We start from the raw sequence: 15,938 nt of genomic DNA, 5'->3' as shown, positions 1-15,938 counted from the left end.
TTCTCAGCCCAAATGGGCCCACACGCTCGTGTGGCCCTTTTAGCCCAAATCTAGCCACAGATATGAGATTCACCTGGCCTAGTCTAATATTTACTACACAATCAAACAACTTATACAATTGGGCCCGTAGGCCCATTGGGCCCACATGGCCCCTTTCTGCCCATCGCAGCCCGAAGTAGCCATCCTACAGTTAGAGTAGTGAGAAATACACACCTGATAGGAGACTGGAGTTAATCAAGGCTCCGAGCACTCTTAACCGACGCCTAACCCAAACGAGCATGCCATAAAGCGAAAGGGATCAGCCAAGAAAGGTACCTTTACTCTCCTCATGGTTCTCTCTATTTAAAGCCAGCTTCGCATCCACTCTTATGTTAGCTTCCCGATGTGGGATCCCTCCATCATCAGAGTTTAAATTCAACACCAACTCTTGCGGACCCCTGTTAGCAAAATAAATGCTCTTTGATTGCCATGAGTTTCAAACCCTGGACCTCCTTGCCACCTCTATGACGCAACCTTCCTGCCTCTTATGTGGCGTTACTTTGCCACACGACCACAAGGCTTTTTGTGTCACAATTTCCCCAACAATATTCTCAAGGCCTATCTACTACACCCAGGGTTTGATTCACCTTAAACCAAAATTTTTGCTAGAGTCCAGATTTGAACCCAGGACTTCTCCAACACTTCTCAGCACACTTAACCACTAAAACAAGCCTTCATTAACGAAATTTACACGCACAACAAAATATTATAAGCTGCCTTCAACCGCTCCCATGTTCAAGGCCCAAAACTTCTAGGCCCAAATTCAGGGTGTTACAGGAAGCTACTTGGTAGCCAGAAGTGGCGATGCGTCAACAATATCCTCATCTGTTTGATTCAGGTAAAATTTTGAGGACGAAATTTCTTTAAGGAGGGTAGAGTTGTAACGCCTCAATTTTTCGGTTTTCTGTGTTTCAGTGTTTTTTTTAAATTTGTGTGTTCTGGTTGGTTAAAATATATATTTTAGTAGGTTAGTGGGCCTTTGAAAGGCCCAAACTTAAGTTAAATCCGTGGTATTCTTCGGAATTTTAAATTTATGAACAGGTAATGCAATTGGCGTTTGGGCTTTTAAGAGTAAAGGGGTAAAATATGACACAAAAAGGAGTGTGGTGTAGTGGCAAGGTGGCGCCACTTAGGGGACAAGGAAATGACGCCATAGAGGAAGCAAGGGGTCCAAGGTTCAAGTCTTGGCTCTTGCAATATATTTTGGTTTTTCTTTTCAATAAATCTGGAAGCAAGTAGGTGCGCTTTAAAGTTTAATGTGTTGGATTTATGACACAAATGAGTTGATGGCTTAGTGGTGGTGGCATGAGTTGGCATGTGAGAGGACTTTGGTTCGAATCCCTTGGCACGCAAAGTTTGATTATTTTGCTATGTTGGGGCGGCAAGAGTTGGTGTTGGTTTTAAACTCTGGTGATGGAGGGATCCCACATCGGGAAGCTAACATAAGAGTAGATGGAGAGCTGCTTTAAATAGAGCAAACCATGAGGAGAGTAGGCATACCCTTCTTGGCTGATCCCTTTCGCTTTGTGACGTGCTCGTTTGGGTTGGGCGTCAGCTAAGAGTGTTTGGAGCGCGGATTAACTGCAGTATCCTAACAGGTGTGTATTTCTCATTACTCTAGCAGTAGGACGGCTATTTCTGGCCGCGATGGGCTGAAATGGGCCATGTGGTCCCAATAGGTCCGTAGGCCCAAGTGGATAAGTTGTAGAATTACTAAAATACCCCTGTAGGGTAGGACTACCGATTTACCCCTGGAGGGTAAAATGACTATTTTGCCCCTCGTGCGTAAATGACTAACTTGTGTGATGATTGGGCTAGTTGACGTGGATTTATGTTAGTTATTGTTAATTTGTAAGTCTAATGTGTTAGTGATCGATTGTAGGATTATCGCGTGGGAGATATCATCATCAATCGTCATCAACCAGGTGTGTAAACGACACCCTCCCTTAGACTGAATCGGTAAAAGCCGAAATACCGAAACGTTGGTATTTTGTGAACTCACGAGCGTGCGAGCGCTCGTGAGACAGTTGTTAATGAATATAGTGCATTTGGATGATTAGAGTGCAGAGTGTGCATTTTCGTGCACAATGATATTTTTGGGCTTAATGGGCTGAAAACGGGCCAATGGGCCAACGGGCCCACTTTGGTAAAAAGATGAGGTAAGTACTTCTGATTACTTGGTAAACGTTAGAATGAGCATGAAATCTTAGCAATAGGTAATAATTACTGAAATACCCTTACGCATGCAAAATTACGATTTTACCCCTAGGGTTATGTTTTTTCTGAAAAGCATGATGTTCTGTTTCTGTATACGTATGCCATGACATATTATTTCTGTTGCATGGGACATGGATTATATTGATGGAGGAAGCGTTCTGGCAGCCTCGTTGCAATCTAGTGGCCTCGCCATATATATTCGCTCTGGTGACTTCGTCACAATATCTGGCAGCCTCACTGCAATCTGGTGGCTTCGCCACATATATATCTGTTCTGGTGGCCTAGCCACAATATCTGTATCTGGTGACTTCATCACAATATCTGGCAGCCTCGCTGCAATTTCTGTGGTGTGTAGCGGTTGAGTTGGTCGAGTAGTCTCCCCACATGGTGTAAGGTTGGTACGAGGGTGTTATGGATGGCTTTGGGTTGGGATTTCTGCATTCATGATATATTTGTTCTGTATCTGCTATGGGCCTATGGGTTTCATTCTGATTTCTGTACTGGGCCAAGGCCCAGATAAGTCTGACTCTGAGGTTTGATCTGTTTTGGGCTATGGTTGGGTTGGGTTATGTTACACACTGAGTTTACCAAACTCACCCTTTATTTTCCTCTCTGCAAGAAATCCCCAACCATAGTGGGCTTGGAGTTGTGAGGGATTCGGAGTGGCCACATCATCTGCAAAGTTGGTTTTTCCAAGTTAGTTTATTTTTATTATTTTTATATTCTGATTTAATTTTGGGTTTTAAGTTGTAATAAGGCCGCTATTTAAATTTCTTTTTTCTGCTATGGTTTTATTTTCTGATTATATTTATACTATGACGGAACTGCTAGTGTTAGGCTACGCAGGTTTTCAAAATTAATGAACGTTTTCAAGACTCAACAAGCACAACAAATGGATAGCCTAAAGATTGATAAACCGACTTTTCATTGAACCGCTGTTTTTACAATGACCACCCTAATCACTTCAACCAACGAATGCATACTAAGTCGTAAGTCCATGTGACACGTCAGATCTGGCCATAACGTCTGGGCCGGGTTTGGGGTGTTACATATAGCCCTAGTGAAAGTTTTATGGCAAAGACATTGGGTCGAAGAGGTTACGTGGAAACCCAAGGAAGCTATGAAAAAATAATACACAAACCTCTTTTCTAGTAAGATTTTCGAGGACGAAAATCCCTAAAGGGGGAAAGTTGTAACATCCTGTTTTAGGGTCAAATCAGAATAGTAGTTTTAGGATGATGAATCTGTGGTAGAAATATTTATTTTATTATTTCCTTAAGGTCTACAATATGATTGAATGATTGTGTGAAAACTTCATTAAGAAATTTTATCGATAGATTGTCCAATTTGACTAATAGGACTAAATTGCAATAGGTGAAAAATATGTGTTCTAGGATCTAGAGGTGTCTAATTGCTATAAAATTTTAAATTGGAGGTCCTTAAATGGTAATTAGACCATTATACTTTTAGTTGGACAAAAATCGACATGGTTAGATAAAATTTCAAAGTTTTAAGTGAAGGGCATTTTGGTCATTTGGTAAATAAAGACAAAAATAACTATTAGAAAGATGTCATCTTCCCCAATTTAGTCCCCCATGAGTTCGGTATGGATTTGTATAGGTATGTACATATAAAGCATGAAATCCAAATAGAAGTAGTTATGAACTTGTTCATAAACCATTGAGTGAGTATGAGGAAAGTTTGTTGGTCACCATGATTTAGATATTAATTAGTACGAATTGATGATTAGTATATTATGACCTGTTGAGTATATTTAGTACGAACTTACTATGCTACGAAGCTTACTGTGTTATTTGTTTATGTTTTATAGAGAATCAAAGCTAACTTGGACTCGGGGATCGTCGGGAACCGTCATCACACTATCGATCATTTTGTTGGTACTTTTGAAGCTTTGTATATATGGTATATGGCATGTACAGGCTAGTGTCATCTTAGTATGTTTTGAGTTATGATATTAGCCATGAGATTTGGCTTGTAAATGTTGGTGTATGGCCATTTAAGTTGGCTTGAATTATATGTTTGATAAGTGATACATGTGATGTATATAATGCCTTATATATTGGCTTGTTTTGGTATGTTTACTATAGTTGTTGATATAGCAAAATGGTTGTTCACTTGGTTAATTATTAGATGATGTATTAATGCTTGGAAGATTGGCATATTGTGGTTTGAATTTGAGATGATGATATGGTGCAATTTGTGTCATGATATAGATGATAATATGATGAGGAAATGGATTTAGAACTTATGTAAGTTGATAAGTCGTAATTTATACATATTTTATCCCATGCTTAAGCACATTTTTGGATGAATTATCATTAGATTTGTGAAATTTGATGCTCCTAATCCTTTAATTTCATCCTTTAATTTCATGTTTTATACTTAGGTGAACATAGGAGAGTAAAAGGAGCGAGAAACGGGCCAAAAACGGAGAAAATAGGTCAACATGGGAAATCAACATGGCCTGGACTTCCTCACACAGGTAGACCACATGCCCGTGCCTATTTACCAGACTCTAACACAGCCTAAGCCACCCCACACGGGCGTGTCCCTATCGAGCCCAAGTTTAGTTCTACTCAAAAAAGGTCACTTTTAAGGGTTTGGAAACATTCTAAAGCGTATATAAACACCCTAGAAGGGCACCTAGAGGACACACGGAGTAGAAGGCAAGGAATTACTTAAAGGAAGCCGATTCTCCTTCAAGACTGAAGATCTCCCTTCAATTTCCTTGTTATCATTATTCTTCTGAGATGTTTTCTTTTACACATATGAACTAAATTCCCTAAATACCTAAGGTGGATGAAACCTAAGACGGATCTTGTTATTATTTTCTGAATTATATGATAAATACTTGATTTGTTCTTAATTATGTGTTCTTAGTTCTTGCTTTAATATTCCAGGATATTGATTCAAGTATTAATGTGCTTATTTAGAAGAGAAAAAGTCCCTGTCTAAGAGTAGATCTAGCATAATTAAGCGGAATTGATTGCACCCCTAGACATATAGTGACATAAATCTGCCGGATTAGGGTCAAACCTAATAAGGGAATCCATAGATCGAGTTAATGCAACACTAGGGGTTTTAATTAGAAAGAGATTTCAATTAATCAACCTAGGGTTAGACGTTGTTAGTCTTGAGAGAGATAATAATATAAATTAGGGATTTCTACGAATCGAGTCAAGTGAATAAATTGTCTAATTCAGAGTCAAATAACAAGTGAAGTCTAGGTGGATTCTTCCGTAGGTATTGTCTAAATCAATCAGTTTCCCCAAAAATATTTCCCCAATTTACTTCTTGTGCATTCTTAATTTAGTTAATTAGTTTAGATAAAGCAAATCCCCTTATTTTTAGGCTAGATAATAAAAAGAAGGTTAATACTAGTACTTTTAGTTCCTCTGGGTTCGACATTCCGGTCTTGCTATAAGCTATACTACTGTTCGATAGGTGCGCTTGCCTTTATCGTGATAATAGTTAGTTTTCAAGTACGATCAATCATAAATATAAAACTTATCACGCATATCAAGTTTTTGGCGCCATTGCTGGGGAACTGAGATATTAGGAATGCTTAATTTTTATTACTTTAGCCATTTATTTTATTGCAATTTAATTTTTATTTTAATTTTTTTTATATCACTAAATTTTCTTTTATTTACTTCTGGCAGGTTTTTATAGTTTATGACTAGAAGAAACCCGTTAGGACCTCTACTTTTTGATAGTGTGATCGAAAGCACAGCTCGCAGAAACTAAAGAGAGATAAGAAAAAGTCTACAATACATAGATGAAGGGCAAGAGGACGATATTCAAACCACAACCGAGGAGATGGCTGATAATCATAATAATCCGCTACCTCCTGTGGCTGTTGCAAACCCAGTAAATCAGTATCCTACTCCTCGTACTATGTATGATTATGCTAAACCTAGTTTAACAGGAGCTGAATCGAGTATAGTTAGACCTACTATTGCTGCAAATAATTTTGAACTAAAACCTAACACGATTCAAATGATACAACAGTTTGTTCAGTTTGATGGTTTGCAGGACGAGGATCCAAACACCTATTTGGAAAATTTTCTGGAATTCTGCGGTGCCTTTAAGATCAATGGCTTCTCTGAGATGCCATTCGCCTTCGATTATTTCCCTTTTCATTGAGGAATAAGGCTAAACAGTGGTTGAACTCGTTACCACAAGGATCGATTATCACTTGGGAACAAATGACCGTAAAATTTCTGCTTAAATACTTTCCACCGGCTAAAATGGCTAAATTGAGGAATGATATCTCTTCTTTTGTGCAGATGGATCTAGAAACTCTTTATGATACATGGGAGAGATGCAAGGATCCATTGAGAAGGTGCCCTCACCATGGGTTACAACTTTAGATACAGGTTCAAACTTTTCACAATGGTCTGAATCCTTTGACTATACACATGATTGCCGCAGCTGCTGGTGGGACTATCAATAATAAGACACCTGAAGAGGCTTATGAATTTATAGAAGAGATGTCACTGAATAATTATCAGTGGCAAGTCATGAGGACAAAGCCGACAAAAATGGCTGGCATTTTTAATGTCAATTCTGTCACTATGCTTTCTAATCAGGTAGAACTTTTGAATACAAAAATTAATGGTTTACTTGGTTCTTCACAGGCTCATCTAGTAATGCAGTACGATGCATAGTAATGCAGTACGATGCAAATGGAGGTGGAATAAGCAATTCAGAATACCCACCCTATGGGCACAACATGGAAAACGAGAAATTGAATTATATGGGTAATAATCCTCGACCTCAAAATAATCCTTATAGTAACACTTATAATGCAGGTTGGAGGAACCATCTCAACTTCTCATGGGGTGGCCAAGGAAATCAAAGGCCACAACATCCCCCAGTTTTTCAACAACCACTGTACCAGCAGGAAAAGAAGCTAAACCTTGAAGAGATGCTAATGAAATTCATCTTGGTGTCAGAAAATCGTTTTCAGAATACTGAAACAACACTTAAGAATCAACAAGCGTCGATCCAATGGCTCAAAACTCAGATAGGCCAGCTTACTAAACTGATTTCAGAAAAACCATTAGGAAGTCTACCTAGTAATACCAAACCCAATCCAAAAGAGCAGGTGAAAGCAGTTACACTAAGGAGTGGGAAAGTGTTAGCTGAATCTGAAAAGAAGCCACCACAAGAAGCTGATAGAAACGAAGGAGAGGAAGTAAAACCTGAAAACAATGACAATCCAATTCCAAAGAAATATAAACCACCAATCTCATATCCAGCAAAGTTAAAGAAAGACAGCATGGATGCACAATTCGGTAAATTTCTTGAACTTTTAAACAACTGCATATTAACTTACCTTTTGTTGAAGCTATATCGTAGATACCTATATATGCAAACTTTTTAAAGGAGCTTCAAACAAAAAAAAGGAAATTTGAAGACCTATCTACAGTGGAACTTAATGAGGAGTGCTCGGCCATACTCCAAAATAAACTGCCAACCAAACTGAAAGATCCAGAAGCTTTACTATTCCCTGCTTAATTGGTAGTTTGAATATTGATAAGACACTAGGTGTTTTAGGCGCTAGCATTAATATGATGCCATATAAAATGTTTAAACAGCTTGGTCTTGGGCAACCTAAACCCACTAGGATGAGTATTCAATTAGCTGATAGATCTGTTAAATATCCTAGGGGTATTATAGAGGACGTACTTGTAAAAGTAGATAAATTTATATTCTCTGTTGATTTCGTTGTGCTTGACATGGATGAAGATGTTGAAGTGGTACTTAGAGTAGGTGACGAAGAGATTATTTTTAAAATTTATGATGCCATGCGATTTTCTAGGGAACAGGATGATTCATGTTATTTTATTGACTCTATTGATCATGCTACTTAAGATTCTTTTCAAGAAATCGTACATAAGGACACGTTGGAACTATGTCTTGCCCAAGGAGAGGAGGTAGATGATGATGATTCTAAGATAGGTAAGATAAAAGCTGAACTAAATTTCAATGAACCCTCCCCAAGACAAGCAGAATATGGGGGTATTAAAGTACATAATGAACTTAAGAAAAAACCCTCTATTGAATAACCTCCCAAACTGGAACTTAAACAATTGCCAAATCACATAGAATACGCATTCCTTGGAAATAATTCTACATTACCAGTGATTATTGCTTCTAACTTGCAACCTAATGAGAAAGAGGAATTGCTCCAAGTATTAAGAGAGCATAAAAGAGCCATAGCTTGGAAAATTTCTGACATTAAAGGGATCAGCCCTTTTTTTTACACCCACAAGATTTTAATGGAAGATGATTATAAGCCATGTATGCAAGCTCAAAGACGACTGAACCCCAACATGAAAGAAGTTGTTAAAGTTGAGGTAATTAAACTCCTAGATGCTGGAATAATTTATCCTATTTCTGACAGTTCTTGGGTAAGTCTAGTGCAAATTGTTCCAAAGAAAGGAGGCATGACTGTTGTAGCCAATGAGAAGAATGAATTAATCCCAACAAGAAAATTCACAAGTTGGAGAGTTTGCATTGACTATAGGAAGCTGAATGAAGCCACAAGAAAAAATCACTTTCCCCTTCTATTCATTGACCAAATGTTGGAAAGATTATTCAAGCACATGTACTACTACTTTTTAGACGGACTCTCTGGTTATTTTCAAATCCCAATAGCTCCTGAAGATCAAGAAAAGATGACATTCACATGTCCATACGGTACGTTTTATTATCGTAGAATGCCTTTTGGATTATGTAATGCTCCTGCTACTTTTCAGTGCTGCATGATGGCCATTTTTGACGAACTCATAGGAGACATCATGGAGGTATTTATGGATGATTTCTCGGTATTTGGTAACTCTTTCCATTTTTGCCTTAAAAATTTGAAACAAATTTTAGTAAGATGTGAAGAAATGAACCTTGTACTTAACTGGGAAAAATGTCACTTTATGGTTTAAAAAGGTATTTTGTTAGGACATAAAATTTCTAGTAAAAGGATTGAGGTTGATAAATCTAAAATTGAAACCATTAAAAAACTACCTCCCCCTAGTTTGGTTAAGGCTATTAGAAGCTTTTTAGGACATGCTGGGTTTTATAGAAGATTTATTAAAGACTTTTCTAAAATAACTAAGCCTTTGACTAAATTACTAGAAAAATATGTGCCTTTTAATTTCGATCAGGACTATTTAGAGGCATTTAATACTTTAAAGGATAAATTGATTAATGCTCCAATTATAATCGCACCTGATTGGAATTACCTTTCGAACTAATGTGCGATGCGAGTGATTTTGCAGTAGGTACAGTTTTGGGATAGCGAAGAGACAAGCATTTTCAACCTATCTATTATGCTAGAAAAACTTTGACAGCCGCACAAGAAAACTACACCACCATGGAGAAAGAGCTGCTAGCTGTGGTTTTTGCATTCGAAAAATTTAGACCATATCTAATATTGTCTAGAGTTGTCGTTTATACTGACCATTCTACTTTTCGCTACCTTTTAACTAAGACTGATGCAAAACCTCGACTTATTCGATGGATTCTGTTATTGCAGGAATTTGACTTTGAGATTCAGGATAAGAAAGGAGTTGAAAATCTCGCGGCTGATCATCTTTCCAAGCTTGAAAATCCAAGTACCAAAGAGCTAAATGAAGTTGAAATAAATGATTCATTTCCTGAAGAACAATTTTTTGCTATATATGATTCTAAGGTACCTTGGTTTGCAGACATTGCGAATTTTTTAGCCGCTGACATTATCCCAAAAGGGTTGACACATCAGCAAAAGAAGCGATTCTTTACTGATGTGAAAAAATACTTTTGGGAAGACCCTTTCCTTTTCCGTATATGTGTAGATCAAGTCATTAGGAGATGCGTTACAGGGTCAGAAGCATTGAATATCTTGGAACATTTCCACTCAGGACCAACTGGAGGACATTACAGTGGAAATAGGACTGCACATAAATTACTCGAATCAGGTTTTTATTGGCCTACACTTTTCAAGGACGCCAACAGGTATATTGCTACTTACGATAAATTCCAACGAACAGGTAATATCTCTAAACGTGACAAAATCCCCAAACATATATGCTCTCGTGTGAAATATTTGATATATGGGGTATTGATTTCAAAGGTCCATTCCCCAGCTCATTTGGGAATAAATACATATTTGTAGCCGTTGATTATACATCTAAATGGGTGGAAGCCTAAGCTTTACCTATAATGATGCTAGAATGGTAGTACGATTCCTTAATAAACTCTTCTCTCAATTTGGAACACCTAGAGAAATTATCAGTGATAAGGGTACTTATTTTTGTAATGCCCAATTTGATAAGACCCTTAAGAAATACAGAGTTCACCACAGAACAGCTACCCCCTATCATCCTCAAACTAGTGGACAAGTCGAAGTAGCAAACCGAGAGCTCAAACGTATCCTAGAAAAGACAGTAGAATCAAATAGGAAGGATTGGGCGATGAAAGTAGATGATGCTTTATGGGCTTATAGAACTGATTTTAAAACCCTCAAAAGAACATCCCCTTATAGACTTGTTTATGGAAAAAGTTGTCATCTACCGTTTGAGTTAGAAAACAAGGCATTCTGGGCTATAAAATTTCTAAACTTTGATCCTAACTTGCAGGTGAAAATAGGTTGATGCAGTTGAACGAGTTAGATGAGTGGCGAACCAATGCATATGAAAATTCACGCCTATACAAGGAAGCAACAAAGCGCCGCCACGACGCTCGTTTGAGGCAACGCAAGCAATTTGAAGTTGGATATCTTATCTTTTTATATAACTCGAGGCTCAAATTGTTTCTTGGAAAGCTTAAATCAGGATGGTCAGGTCCTTTCATAGTCCAAACTGTGTTTCCATATGGCACAGTAAAGGTAGTCATCCATCACAAAGCACTTTCAAGGTAAATGGACATCGTCTCAAACTTTATAACGGTGAGAATTTTAATGATGATAAAGAGGAGCTACGGCTCCACGAACTTACTTGAATATACCCACAAGGTAGAGTCGAGCGTAGACTCTAAATAAGATTTTCTCGGGAGGCAACCCGAGCATTAACGATGTTGATTTCTGTAAATTTTAGTTTTTAACATCTAAATCATTAACTGAGTCCTTGAACACAGGTTTTCCAAATCCACACAGCCAGGCACACAGACGTGCCTTAGGCCGTGCTCAGACAACGGGTGGTGACACAGCCGTGCGATATGGCCGTGTGAAAATAGAGAAATTTTTTTCCCAAAACACAGGATTTGATACGTTGCCATGTCCGTGCGACATGGCCATGGTCAGTCCTGCCAAATTAACACGGGCGTGCGACATGCCCGTGCCTACCACCCGTGGTCGAAACTGTCGAAATAAGACGGGCGTGCACATACATATACGGGCGTGGGAGAAGTGAACGAAGTAGGACACGACGTGCAACACGCCCGTGTCTATAAGCCGTGGTAGAAACTGAGAAATTAACACGGGCGTATGACATGCCCATGCCCACCACCCGTGGTCGAAACTGTCAAAATGACATGGTCATGTGCACCAACGCACCCAAATTTGAAAATCACGAAATGCACGGGCATGCCCCACTGTCGTGTGCCCCAATATCTTCATAAACCCCTACTATTCGTCTTTTATTTTTATTTTTATTTATCTTTTTAACTGACTTTTTATCTTATTTCTCTTTAATACTATTTTTTTTCATCTTTAGGTTTTACAATTTATATTAAGCAATTTATGTTCTCGGCCATTTCGTTAAGAGTTATTGCAGTTATTACTTAGGAATTTGCAACACCACTGGAAAAACACTTGTGGACTAACAACCTCTACCACCACCGGAGTATCCTCTTCCAAATCTCACCCTTGCCTTAGCCGATTACTTTCCATGACTCCAATTCAAGGATTCCATTTAACATTCAGGAAGTTTCACTTCTCTCCTTATCTTATGATCTTATATCTATATTTTTCAGTAAATCTATCTTTGTACATTGAGGACAATGTACATCTTAAGTGTGAGGGGGGTTATTTATATCATTATCAGAAAAATCCCTGAATTTTGTCTTCTTCTCATGTGATTCACTCATATCACTATTAGAATGAAATTTTGATTAATTTATGATTTTTATTGATATGTCTTGAATTAAAACATAGGCATTTATGCATTGATTGTTTAAACTTTAAGAAATTACAGAATCAAGCATGATAAGTTGATTTTTGAGAATTAAATTTTTTTTAGGTTATTTCCCTAAGTTTAGGTATTATCTTGAAGTTGAAATTCATAGGGTTAACATAAAAAAGCCACAATTTTTGTGAGATCTTGAGCCTTTAAAGCATATGTTATTTCTTTCATGCTCACTTTTATTGTTGTTATGAGTGCGTCAATATTGATTTGTTATTCTAGAACTTGCTTCGATTATGCATGTCAAGACCACACCATTGATTTGATATGTCGAGATGATAAAGACATGTAGGTTTAACCCACTCACTCCATAAAACTCTACCTTCATAATTAACCCTTAGTGAACCCTCTTGAGCCTAACAAGCCATTCATTGATTTACCCTCAATATTAACCCATAACCCATTATTGTTGAAATCCCCTCAATTAATTTGATCCCTATTTTTGTCGAGATTTGATTTGAATAAATTGCATAGCTATGTTTTATTTTTGATAGTTAGCAAAATTTTATGTTACTTGATTTTTTCTTAAAAAAAAAACGAAATGCTGCAATTGAGATTTGTCGTCTAACATATGACGAAATTATGTAATGCCTGGATTAAAATGATGTTATCCATGAAGAAAAGCTCAATTCTAGAATCATCTAATTAGGAATGTAATTTGTTAGTTTTAGCATTTTTCTAGTTAGGTAATTTTTCAATTCAATCTCAATTCTAACCTTCTCTTTCAACTTGTGACCACACCCCTAACCAAAGCCACGTTACAACCCTTTTAAAGACATTTTGATTGATGCATCATCTCAATATATAGTGGTGGAGATTTGATTGTCACGTAAGCCTATGGTAATAGCTTTTCATATTGACTGATGAGTGCTAAATTTGTTGTTCTTAAACACATTGAGTGATTTGAGTGAATCTTTAGTGAGGATGTTGAATTTTGTGATATTTTGAATCAAAGGTGATTACTTAGATGAGGGGAGACACCTATGTTTTCGTGATAAAATGCTCAACTTGGAATGTTTGAAACTTTGATGTTCTTCTAGTTGAATTATTAATTTATGATTACTTATAGATTATTTTGAGATATTATTGATAGGAATTATAAGTTGAGAAAAATGATATCTTAATTGTGAATTGAGGATTTTGCTTGAGGACAAGCAAACGCTTAAGTGTGGGGGAATTTAATAAGTCGTAATTTATACATATTTTATCCCATGCTTAAGCACATTTTTGGATGGATTATCATTAGATTTGTGGAATTTGATGCTCCTAATCCTTTAATTTCATGTTTTATACTTAGGTGAGCATAGGAGAGTAAAAAGAGCGAGAAACGGACCAAAAACAGAGAAAATGGGTCAACATGGGAAATCAACACGGCCTGGACTTCCTCACACGGGTAGACTACACGCCTGCGCCTATTTAGTAGACTCTAACACTGCCTAAGCCACCCAACACGGGTGTGTCACACGGACGTGTCCCTGTTGAGCCCAAGTCTAGTTCTACTCGAAAAATGCCACTTTTTAGGGTTTGGAGACATTCTAAAGCCCATATAAACACCCTAGAAGGGCACCTAGACGATACACAGAGTAGGAGGCAAGGAATTACTCGAAGGAAGCCGATTGATCCATCTCAGAAGCTGGATTCTCCTTCAAGACTGAAGATCTCCCTTCAATTTCCTTCACAGGTTTTTGGGTTTTCTTTATGTATTGTTATCATTATTTTTCTGAGATGTTTTCTTTTACACATATGAACTAAATTCCCTAAATACCGAAGGGGGATGAAACCTAAGACGGATCTTGTTATTATTTTCTGAATTATATGATAAATACTTGATTGGTTCTTAATTATATGTTCTTAATTCTTGCTTTAATATTCCAGGATATTGATTCAAGTAGTGATGTGCTTATTCAGAAGCAAAAGTCCCTATCTAAGAGTAGATCTAGCATAATTAAGCGGAGTTGATTGCACCCTAGACATAGGGCGACATAAATCTACTGGATTAGGGTCAAACCTAATAAGGGAATCCATAGATCGAGTTAATGCAACACTAGGGGTTTTAATTAGAAAGATATTTCAATTAATCAACCTAGGGTTAGATGTTGTTAGTCTCGAGAGAGATAATAATATAAATTAGGGATTTCTATGGATCGAGTCAAGTGAATAAATTGTCTAATTCAGAGTCAAATAACAAGTAAAGTCTAGGTGGATTCTTCCTTGGGTATTGTCTAAATTAATTAGTTTTCCCAAAAGTATTTCCCCAATTTACTTCATGTGCATTCTTAGTTTAGTTAATTAGTTTAGATAAAGCAAATCCCCTTATTTTTATGCTAGATAATAAAAAGAAGGTTAATACTAGTACTTTTAGTTCCTGTGGGTTCGACATTCTGGTCTTGCTATAAGCTATACTACTGTTCGATAGGTGCGCTTGCCTTTATCATGATAATAGTTAGTTTTCAAGTACGATCAATCATAAATATAAAATTTATCATGCACATCATAAGTCTTGATAATTTTAGCATATGGTTTTGGTATGTTTTTGAATATGGAATTGAGTAGTTGAAATGGTTGTGGATAGATAGCATGATATGTGTCTGAATCAGCATGTTTTGGTTGTTTATATATGTGTTGAAATGGTACCAATTTGGTTGCTATGTATACAGGATAAAAGGGTGGCAAATTGGTTTTACAAACGGTTATGTTACATGGCCGTGTGTCCCCTAGGGTACCCTTTTGAGTTAAGTCAGTATACCTTACAGGTTTGGCACGGCCTAGACACACGAACGTGTCTACTGGCCATGTGTGGCACATAAGCTGGCACATGGGCGTGTGGTCAGCTGTGTGACCCAAGTTAGAAACCCCTCCAGTTTTCCCACGTCCATGGCACATGGGCGTGTCCTCGGTCGTGTGGTGCAAGTCAGTATGTATGTCCTATTTTCACACGGCTTGTGACACGAACGTGGTTGGTGGCCATGTGAGGCACACATCCTGTTTACACGGGCGTGTGACCCTTAAATGCAAGAAAATTTTCTATGTTTCCCAAAGTTTGCTAATATTATCGGTTTAGTCCCGAACCTCTTTTAAGCATGTTTTAAGGTCTCTTAGGGCATTATAAGGGACAATGTGAATGTGTTGAATGAATTTTGATTATGAATGCATATATGTATGATTTATGTTGTGATGGATCAGTATGCCTTGTAACCCTATTTCGGCTATGGATATGGGTTAGGGGTGTTACAAGACTTGGGTAGCTTTGGCTACATATGTGGCACTTAGTGTGCAAATTTCTCGAGTATCTAACATTATTATTTTGAGTGGTTCATGGGTATGTCAAAGCTAAGAATATGTGTAAGTTCATTTCGAGATGGTTCAGGTATGTGTGTAAAGCTCATGTTTATTAAATGCTTGAAATGATGAAAATGAGGTAAGTTTTGTGATGAAATGAATTATGATACTATGGTACATTTACATTTAATAATGTTTTATTATTTTAATGTTATATGC

At 37.4% G+C, this 15,938-nt stretch overlaps 1 non-coding gene across 1 annotated transcript; it reads right to left on the bottom strand.

The window, feature by feature from the left end:
• Positions 1 to 6,533: 6,533 nt before the first annotated feature.
• On the bottom strand, positions 6,534 to 6,640 carry LOC121225546 (small nucleolar RNA R71). Its single transcript, XR_005923414.1, has one exon. It is a non-coding gene; the product is annotated as a small nucleolar RNA R71 (small nucleolar RNA).
• Between the last annotated feature and the right edge of the window lie 9,298 nt (positions 6,641 to 15,938).

This window comes from Gossypium hirsutum, chromosome A03, assembly GCF_007990345.1.
Source record: "Gossypium hirsutum isolate 1008001.06 chromosome A03, Gossypium_hirsutum_v2.1, whole genome shotgun sequence".
NCBI classification, from domain to species: domain Eukaryota; kingdom Viridiplantae; phylum Streptophyta; class Magnoliopsida; order Malvales; family Malvaceae; genus Gossypium; species Gossypium hirsutum.
The sequence above is the reverse complement of the archived record's forward strand: the minus strand, read 5'-3'. Positions and strand labels throughout refer to the sequence as shown.